At 45.4% G+C, this 10,954-nt stretch overlaps 1 protein-coding gene across 1 annotated transcript in view; it reads left to right on the forward strand.

Moving 5' to 3' along the window:
- The first annotated feature begins 1,497 nt into the window (after nt 1–1,497).
- ABHD6 (abhydrolase domain containing 6, acylglycerol lipase) overlaps nt 1,498–10,954 on the forward strand; it is a 34,103-nt gene continuing 24,646 nt past the window's right edge. The window contains exon 1 of the mRNA XM_066596592.1: nt 1,498–1,615. The gene's annotated coding sequence lies outside the window, so the exon portion shown is untranslated. The remainder of the gene's footprint in view (nt 1,616–10,954) is intronic.

A 10,954-nucleotide genomic window follows, 5' to 3' on the forward strand; every position in this document is an offset into this window, starting at 1 on the left:
CTAAGGGTGGACACCCACTGGCGACATTTTCTTTCTTGCGCTGCGAGAGCACGGGAAAACTCTCGCCTCGCAGTGCAAGAAAGACGCTGAAATAGAACCGGCATATCGCTAGTGCTTTCAATGGGGCCAGCGGTAGCAGCGCTAGCCCCATTGAAAACATAGGGAGAATGCTGCGGACTTCTGCCACAGCTGTGACAGCTGTGGCAGAGGATTCCTTTATCCCCGCAGTCCCCACTGGTATGAAGGAAACTCCTGCCACAGCTGTCACAGCTGTGTAAGAAGTCCGCGGCATTCTCCATTTCTAGCGCTGCTGCCGCTGCCCCATTGAAAAGACTGGCGATATCCCGGCGTGATGCCGTTTTTTTTCTCGCACTGCGCTGCGAAACTTTTCCTTTACTCTCGTAGCACAGTGGAGAAAAAAACGCCAGTGGGTGTGAGCCCTAAGGGTGCGTTCACACAAGAAAAACTCACAAGATTCGTGAGTTGTAAGGCGCATACATCTCGCATGAATATGAAGCGCCTTCTTTTGAATGGGGTTATAAACATAATTAATTTTTTTTCTGCATCATGATGCGTGAAAAAATCGCGGCATGCCCCATCTTTGAGCGTTCCCTCGGATTGCCTGGCACATTGTTTGCAATGGGGCTGGAAAACACATCGCACAGCATGCAAGGTGCAGAAAAACTGTATCTAAACTCAAGATACAGAGATCCCAACTGTACTAAAGTGACAGGCATTTTTGACACAAAGACACCTTGCATCCTCGGAGACATTGCACGTGCCCGAGCGCGATATTTGGCCAAGTTTCAGGGACTGATATTGCGCTCAGTTGTGTGAAACTACCTTAAGGGCTCCTTTAGACAAGTGTATTCCAGAAACTCCTGTGTAACTTTTTTGCGCAATGAACAAGTGTATTTTGCCCGCTTGCCTGGGCACAATATTGTGTGTATTTGTCCAAGCACCACTAGTTCACATGGGGGGAGGGAAATCACCCCACTCTGATTTAAATGGCTATTAAGCATAATGAGGTGCCAGTGTTTTGGGGTATTTGTAGCGTTTTGCACATACCTGAGTGTACATCTGGGGCTCTTTGGTGTGCGCAAAATAGTGCAGGTCCTATTTTTTGAATATTTTATTCCCATTTTTTCATCACTTGCATATTGTTAACATGTCTATGGATCCTATGATTTCCATAATTCTATGACTTTTGGTGTTGCAATTCCAATGTTGAGGAGTCTAGTTGTCTCTATACAAAAAGATGCAATACCTAATAGTTACATGACCGACTCGACTCTGCTACATCAGTTTCTGCAAGAATCAGGAATCCCATGCAGCGACTAAAGTGTTAACATGTTTTAATGACAGCGTGATCTTATAGTGCATAGGGTGTCCGGTCAGTGCTACACGCTATATACCGATAGTACATAGTGGCTGCTCCATGCAGCGCTGTGCGGCGTCCTCTGCCATCTAGCGGCGCTCAGTGGGAATTTCCGTCGGCGCACTCTCCGCTCCTGCTCTTTGATCTATCGCCTTTAATGAGAGTGCAGCAGTTCCGGGTCTGCTCCCGCAGTGAGATCCCGGGACCAACCGGCGGATCCTCTGGAGCCAGGGGCCGGTAGGTAGCTGTACCCCCTGTCGGCCGGCACCCCGCGCCTGCAGCAGGACTGTAGCATTGTGTTACTTTGTATCATGTCAGTGTCACACTGTCACCGCCGCTCATCCTCCGCTGTGTCATCCCGTGCCATGTGTGACCGCTGGCATTGTCCTGCTGGATGCCACTATTGCACGGTGTGCATCCTCTGCCATCTGGCTGTTGCTTCCACCCTGCTGTCTTACCATAGATCTAGCTTCCTGTCCATTATATCGGTATAATGAGCCAGTCGAGCACTTTAAGCCGTTGCCATTGGTGATCAAAAATAAAGTGAAATTATTATTTTTTTCGGTGCAACTATTCAATGAATATTGGGTAATTTACAGACCCCCCCCCCTTTATTTAATTTTTCCTGTTCTTGTAGGTGCCCCATTTAAAAATCAGTCCCTAAATTATCCTTCATTGTCTAAAATGGCAAAATTATGGCACATTAATGGGTCAATTGGACTGATGGAACTGAGGAACCCACAAATAGTTCTGCTGTGTTTATTACATATTCTAGTTTATTATATATTTTCTGTTGTGTTTATATCATGTATCTATTAATTGTTGTTATTAGCCCCTCATGAGGATCACTAAGGCCTCATGTCCACTAGAAAAATACAATCTGCGCAGAATCCGCCGCACGGATTTGCTTTAAATGGCATTTTTTTTGCATGCAGATATCCGCACACATTGCTATCAATGTGATAGCAATGTTGCCGATCCGCGCGGAATCCGCAGCAGAATGGAGCATGCCGTGTTTTTTCTCCTGCGCGTGAAAAGCGCAATTCTTTTAAAATGCCATCCGCGGGTGCAAAAATCAATTTAATGGACCGCGGATGGCCAATGATTTCCTATGGACAAAATCTGCTGTGGATTCCGCAATTCCATTTAGCTAGTGGACATGAGGCCTAAGGCCGCTTTCACATTCATTCGGAGGTTCTGTTGCAGATCTGGCACAAAGTAAAATGAGTCAATGAGGTCCATTTTGCGCTGTTCGGTTCTATCTTAAGACGGATCTGTTCGGTCAGGGGATTCCCCTCTCCTGCTCCCATGATGGAGCAGGGAAACTGAACCCCTTAACCATGCGCATGTAAAATACGCCATACATAGCAAATACATGCATGTTTGCTGCAAATGTTAAATCCCTGCAAGTGTGAATGGCTTAATAGAAAGCAATGGGCTTTTAGCGGCACCTATTACACATATGACATATGCCCGTGTGAGCCCTATGGGACCTTTTCAAAAGGGGACAGAATAGGCCTCAGGATGTATTGCAGTTCCACATCAAAATCTGCAGTTCGCCCTACGGATTCGGCTGCATCCCGTGCCGTGATTCCATCTTGTTTCAAAGGTCTCCTTGGCTGCTACAGGGGGGGGGGGGGGGGGGGGCGCTGCCGTGTAATAGTCTAAGGGGTCATTCACACAGGCGGAAGTGCATTTCTGGTGCAAATATGCAGCATATTTGCCCTGCTGAAATGCACTTATGTCAGTGAACTTTGCCTGTTTTTTTTTTTTTTTGTGTAAGCACGCACACTGCGTGTTTGCGTACGCACACAATTTTTGCATAAAATCACATTGATTTTGTGTATTTTATGCGCAAGCGAATACACAGATTTTCTGCATATGTTGTGCGCATTTACGCAAGCAGATGCACAGAAGATCAAACATGTCGAGAACGTTTTCACTCGATCGCATGAAAAATTACGGTCATGTAAATGAACTCATAGAAATCAATACGTTCTATTCACTGCATATTCCGCACACAATTTTATACGTGTAATATACAGGATAAATACAGCTGTATGAACCCACCCTCAACTACCTTTACACGGGCGAGTGCACTATCTGGCTGTGATTCACATGCGATTTCCCCATGGATGCGAGACGTTTTTATATCAAAACTGCCTTGCATCACTTCGAGTAAGTAGAGATCCTCCGGAGTATCTCCCACTTTTTCCAATGGGGAGACCTCGCAGTACTTTTGTATTATGCTGCCACCGGAAGTTAGGGGTGGCGATATAATGCAGCTGTCTTGAAATTTTGTAACATCCCCAGCTGCGGATTAGCTAGGGGTGCGTTTAATCCCCCAGGTGGCGTTCTGAGACAGTAGCGAGACTGGTACCGTGGGCGGCAGCAGCGGCTGTAGGAGAGTGCAGTCCGTGGGGCACGACAGTGGCCACACTGAAAGATGTTGCAGCGGCAGCAGGAGGAGAGCCAGTGGTGGAAGGAGAGGCACAGTTCCTAACAGCAGCATCTGTATAGATGTTTGCCTGGGCTGGATGGTTAGGGTTACTTTTCCTGTTAGGCTTACATAAAATGTAAGCCTAACAGGAAAACCGACCCAAACCCTCCAACCCCGGCAAACATCCATATAGACACTGCTAGGACCTTAGAGAATGCAGCTAATCGGGAGCTAGGGGTGCGAGAGGTGCGTTCCTCCATGCAACCCCTGTCAAACCCCTAGCTTCCGGTGGCGTCAAGGTACAATAGTACCAGACCTCGCATTGGACTCCTGTGCACCTAGCATGCAGTGCGATACTGAAGTCAGCCCCATTGAAAATAATGGGTGAGGCGATGCACGCCCGAAGATAGGACATGCTGCGATTTTATTCACTTTTTTCTTCCTTCCCCACATCACGGTGCAATGCAATGTGGGGGGAAAAAAATCACTCATGTGTATGATCCCATGGAGTTCATACATATTCATGCTCTATTTGTGCCTCTCGCAATGCACAAATCTCGCATATGTATCCAGCCTGAGTGTGGTTTCACACGGGCGATAAAATTGCGCAATGTGAGAAGAAGTAAAAACACAGAATTTTGAAATCAATGGTTTTCTTCACATTTGCAGTGTTTTCAGTCATGCGATGTTGCGAGAGAAAAAAATCTTGGCATGCCCCATCTTTCTGCGATTTGCAATTTTTATTTATATTGATCTGTATCTCCTATGTCTCCCTACGTAGCCTCCTTTTTATTGCACTGCAAACCACGAACTTGCTCTTTTTGGTGCGATACAATGCTACTTTAGCATTAAAATGTCCCATTGACTTTCGCGCAAGAAAATCGCAAGCAGCAGCAGCAATGTTCTTGTGAGGAAAAAGCACAAGCGGTAGCCACTAGCTCTTGTGTTCTCCCGACAATTGCCAGACTGCACCAGCAAGCCGTTAACACTTGTGTAATAGTGCTAACTGCCAGGCTGTAAATGCAGTTACAGGTGTAGCTCAGCCATTGGCAGGGAAAACGTGAATGCTAGTGACTGCCACTAGTGCTTGCACGCAGTGAATCACACCCATTGTTTTTAATGAGTTTATTCATAGCTGTGTGGTGTTCATGCAATTTTATGCAACAAAGTAGCCCATGGAAATCAATGGGTGTGCTAGATACACAGTAGATATGCAAGAATTTGCTGTGGTGCTTTTACACACATAAGGCTACTTGCTCACGGATGTTTTTTCTGTCCATTTTTTTTTTTTTGGACTAAAAATCAGGCAGAAAATTGGATGGAAATTGGACCCATTCATTGGAATGGGTGTATGCACACAGGCTTTTTTTTTTACTCTGAATGTTTCCTGGCACTGTCAATGTGTGCTGTTCAGCACGTCGGACAGCACACACATGGGATGGCCAAGTGCCATCCCGCCGCGAGTTGCACCCAAGAATCTCACGTGCAACTTTTAAAATGTCAGTGTAAAGTAGCCTAAGGCCTGTTTCACACGGGCTACAAAATTGCACAATTTTGCAGCGATGCGACATCACTACAAAACGCATGTAGGTGAAGCTCAGGGTTTCCAATGGGTTCTTTCATATGAGAGGTTTTGTAGCCTGAAAGAACCCATTGGAAACCATGGGCTTCACATACACGCATTTTGTAGCCATGTCACATTTTATAGCCCGTGTGAAACAGGCCTAAATAGGAGGAGAAATACTCAATATGGCTGTGGGAATAAGCCCTTACGCATGCTATTATAAACACTGTTGATGCTTGTGTAATAGCACCTGTGCTTGCAAGTTGAGCCTGACAATCAAACGTGAGCGCTTATGCTCGTGTAATAGCAGCCTCATATAGAAAGCGGTGTCTACAGTTTCAGAATTATTCAAACCCCTCAATAGAATCCCTCCTAAGGGCTCCCACACACTTGCGTTTGCGTTTTTTGTTAACACGATTGTCAATGGGACTTTCTAATGTTAAAAACGCAATGCGATGCACCAAAAACGCAAGTTGCGTTGCATTTTTAACATTAGAAAGTCCCATTGATAATCGTGTTAACAAAAAACGCAAACGCAAGTGTGTGGGAGCCCTAAAGACACATATTTGCAAATAAGCTTTTGTCCCAAGAACACCTGATGAAGCTAATCAAGGGCATCATTAGTTGCATCAGGTGTGTTTGAGATAAAACACATCAGATACCTAGGTCTTTGTTAAATGATGTTTGACTGCGTGTTAGAAAGACTATCTCAGTATAATCACCTGTATTTAGGATCCAGCTAAGCCGCTCTGACTGCCCGTCCTTCTCTCTGTCTGTGGACAGCCACCAAAAGTCAGGTGGCTGTGGCCAATCAGTGGCCACAGTGTCTCCAAACATACTTTTGGCATTGGTGCTTACATCCTGGGTGCCATGATGCCAGGAGCTCTGGCAGCTGGCCGTGGACTGAGAGTAGGACGTGGCAGCAAGAGTAGCTGAGTTGGGTCCTGGGGGCTAAAGATAGGTGAGTATATTGTCTTTTTTTTTTAATTATTATTTTTCTCACCTGTCCAGCCTTTAAAAAAAAAAAAAAAACTTTGTTAAAGGGGTTGTGTGGTATTAACATTGATTAAAAAGGCAAAACATGTGTTTTTACGTGCTTTTTTTCAAAGTGCTTTTATACGCAGAAAAAAACGCTGCAATGTAATAACAGCCTAAAGCCTCCTGCACACGGGCGGAAATTTCCCGCAGAATTTCTGCCCATGGAAGCTGCCATAGGATTGCGTTAACAAACGCAATCCTATGCAGACGGCCGCGATTTGTCCGCGGGAAATCTCGCGCGGCAGACAAATCGCGGCATGCTCTATTTCTGTGCGGGTCTCGCAGAGCCCCACATAGAAACGTCACTCCCCGGCCGCCGGCTTCGGTCTGCGCATGCGCCGGCTGCCCGGCAGCCGGCACATCAAACAGCCGGAGCCGCAGAAGCAGGTGAGTACGCGCTGGTCCCTGCAAGGGCGTGGGACGGGTCCCGCTGCAAAAATTCTCGCAGCCGAATCTGACTCGGCCGTCTGCAGGCGGCATAAGTCGAGAAAAGTTAAGAGCAGAGATCACTGCTTTGCACAAATGGGGAAAAGTATACAAAAGTAGCACAAGGCATGAAAGGCCATAATGTTTTGTAAAGAAGATAAGCCACTTTGTATATATCACCATATGGGTATTTTATATATTGCCTTTAAAGGAAATGGTTAAAGGTGAGTAACAGAGCTAACAGTCTCGCCATGCTTTTTATTTCTCAGGTCTCATGTGTATGATGGAGCCATATACACAGACTGTATGGAGGCACACAGGTTTTCACGCTGTTGCTGGCAGGTGTCATTTGTACAAACTGCGAACCTCCATTAAATAACTGTATGTCTTGTGTCATTAAAGGGAGTTTGTCATCTCGAACATGCGGTCCAAACTGCAGGCATGATGTTATAGAACAGGAGAAGCTGAGCAGACTGATATATAGTTTTATGGAGAAAGATTCAGTGTAACTTGCATTATATGTATTAGTAAATTATAGTACCAGTGTTTCTGGTGGGACAATGCGCCACACAGCTCCGCTACATGCATGTCACACCCACACAGTACCTCATAGCTCTGCTACATACATTCTTCATCCCATACAACAGGGATCACAAGCAGCACAGCACTCAGGACGAAGGACCTGTGGTGATGTCACCATCATGCTCCTCCCCTCACTTTCTCAGGCTGAAGGATCTTTGATGACATCATCATCATGTGATCAGGGGCAGAGCATGTAACTTACTCACGGACGGACAGGTGGTCATTAGTATTTTGATTTAGACCTCTGCACATTCTGAGCTGAACAGTATAATAGGCGGAGCTAGTGACAGTTATCTGTATGTACAGTTATTCACAAGTAGTCAGCCTCATCGTGCTCTTCCACTGCTGTAGTTACCTTTTCCTTCATCTCCTCCCCTGTTCAATACAGTAGTTTCTGAGCACAGAGAAGAAGTATTCTGTAGGGGCAATAGCACGCCTTCTTCAGGCTTCTTCTCTGCAATTGATGATCGGGCTGCAGGCTTCAGAACCAGGTGAGGGAAATGGAGAGCAGTAGTTGAGCCTCCAACTTTCCTGTCATCCACATTTACCCAGTATTCCAGTGTGTCCCAGGTCAGCAGCCAGCCCTCCATCCCCTAATGGGAATGTTAATAGAATACCACCCCAACCATCCAAGAACACAGAGCCTGAACTCACTGCTGCTTGCAATGGAAATGCTGCCTTTTAGGCTAGAGGACACAGAGACCTTCCACAACAAGATGCTCTGTACTAACCCACAGTATCAGATGCCCAGTCGTCATTTCTTTATCAAAAAAGTTGTCCCCGTCCTGCACCACCATGAAGTTGATAACATGTCTCTGGCTTTGCAGAATGCTGTCAGTGGTAGGGGTACGGATAGGTGGTCCAGAAAACATGGGCAGTGGCGTTAGATATCCTTAACAGCACATTGGGTCAATGTCCTGCATGTGGGGCGTAAAGCTGAAAGTGGTGGTTTACATTTTATGGTACCACCAGACTTCATCTGTGTCTGTCCCCACTTCACACCCCATTCCCCTTCAAAACCTCTATGTACCTTTAAGAGCTGTCCTAAAACTCATATGTCTAGGGAAGATGTGTTGACCCCACACAGTCTGAAGTCAGAAAGTCATGTGTGACAAGGAGGCAGCCCTTCACCCTGCTCTTCTTCTCCTTTCTCCTACTCCCAAAACAAATTTTCTAGAACACAAGAAACATCTGGAACTTTACAGCTCTTCCTTGGGAAGGTCCGTGTTTGGCTGTTCTGTTCACCTGGTAGAATTTCTCTTTTGCAAACTTTATGACATTGATTTTAAAACACGCAGCTCACATACTGTCTTGTGTAGCGAGATTTTAGGTAGCTCTATAGCTGTTCTTTGGAGCCGGTCCGTGCTTGGCTGTTCTGTTCACCTGGTAGAATTTGTTCTTGAAAAATTTGCAACATTACTTTTAAGACAAGCACTATTCTTGGTGTCTTCCTTGGCGTATGTTTTGATCTAGGAGACCTATGTCGGCCTTCTTTTGTTTTGAGTGACACCCCTGTGCTATAAGTGACCCCCCCCCCCCTACACAACTGTACCATGTTTTCGTGAGGAGCACGGTTTTCCCCAGATGTGTGGCTGTATTTTAATGCATTTTGGGGGGCTTCGGCTGCATTGGGGACCTTCTGTAGGGCAAATTGGTGAACCCATTGAATTTAATGGAAGTCAGAATCTGCCATCCCGATTCATAATGATTTTTGTGAAATCAACCAGATTTTGAAACAAACTGATTTTTCCACGAGTCTCTCATCGCTACTCGCCAGTCTGTGTTTAAAAAAAAAAAAAATCCATTCACTCTTTCCCTGCCACTCATGTTCCACCAGTACCTGGACCACCTTAGTGCCCATTTACACCAGCGTATTTTCTGTCCATATTTATTATGGCTGTTGCATCGGAGTATTTAGGCATGTGGTTTGTTTTTTTTGTGCTGGGAAAAAAAAAATCGCTGCATATTCTATTTTTCTTTAGTATTTATGGATCAAACTCGCCCAATAAAGTCAATGGGATCACGTTAAAAAAAACAGCAAACATGCAGTTACTTGTGTATTCACTGTCTTTTTACACATGTTGCCAGGAGATGGTGAATGGAAAAAAGGGACATTTATTGGGCCTCCTTGAATTTTTTTTTTTCTTGCGTGCATGCATTATAGATGTAAAAAATGTGTACATGCATCCAAAACACATGCAACGTGGCGCATATACACGCAGTGATAACCGCGCGCTTGTCACAGACCAAAATCGCATCTGCCCATGTGAATCAGTGCTTAGGGCTTCTAAAAAAAAAAGTACACCGTGTTGTATAGGGACCTACAAATACATTTGACATATGCTCTGCAGGCTTCCTGGCGAATGTGCAACATGAATATAACCCAACAGAACCAGGTAGCTGCCGGATTATCACTTTTTCTGCATTATTGGATATGTATAGAAAGCTTGTAAGTGCTCTATTTTGTATGCATCTGGGCACTATAGAAGTCTTTGGGGGTGGGGGGTACAAATGCGCACACAATATGCTAGGGGATGCATGAAATACAGTGCAAAACTGCAAAGAAAAGAACACATTTGCAGGTCACTAGGCTAACTTGTCTTTTAAATAAGGACAGGGAGGTATTGCGTGCCTATATGAACAGGCCCTGCATGCACAAAACAGTATAGTATATTGCGCAGACACGCGCACATATCAGCTTTTTCATAGCACAAATACGTTGCACTGAGTTCTGCGCATTTCCGCGTACGCTCGTCTGAAGGAGCCCTATGGTAGAGAATCTTCAGAAAGAAAGCTTAAAAATGGTGACGCTATATACGCTGCTACAACTTTGTTTTGTAATCAGAGAAATGTCCCATTGCACCACTTTTCTGCAGACAACTTCCAGATTATCAGATTTTATGGACGATCAGATGATGGTTAATTTTTAGCGTATCCAAATTGCCTGGCGCTGTGGATTCCTGTTGTGGCTGACGGTCCTTGTATAAGAGTTACTATTCATTCCTGCAATAAAGGGGTTAATACTATTTCTTTAGCGTTGATCTTTCTGCCATCGCGGTTATATAGCGATCAAAGGTTGAGCAGGTGAGAGGATCAGAGGTTGATGTAGTCGGACTGAGTGGAACATGTCCTCGCTGCGTTCACATCCATAGCGGCGGCGTTATTGTAAGTTCTTTCACAGAAGGGCGATCATGATGCCCCGGGGGGGAATCTCAGAAGAAGAGCAGATGATTGGTGTGGGCTTCAGTTACATTGTATGGCTGTGAGATCTGCAGCTCCGCTATCCTGGATAATGCTGATCGCAAGGAGAAAACTGCTGACGGATGGAGACTGACTGCGGCAAGAGCTGTATACATGGCCTGGATACATCACCGAGGTCTATGTGCCGGATCGCAGGCTGACGAGCAATCGTCATAATCGCTGCTTAGCTCCTCTTAAAGACGTATAGACAGTGTGTTGAGTTCTTCATGCATCGGATCACATCTGAGGCTTATGTAATGGCATGTATAGAATGCATGGAGTGTGG

The sequence above is a fragment of the Eleutherodactylus coqui genome, chromosome 3, assembly GCF_035609145.1.
Source record: "Eleutherodactylus coqui strain aEleCoq1 chromosome 3, aEleCoq1.hap1, whole genome shotgun sequence".
Lineage (NCBI taxonomy): Eukaryota > Metazoa > Chordata > Amphibia > Anura > Eleutherodactylidae > Eleutherodactylus > Eleutherodactylus coqui.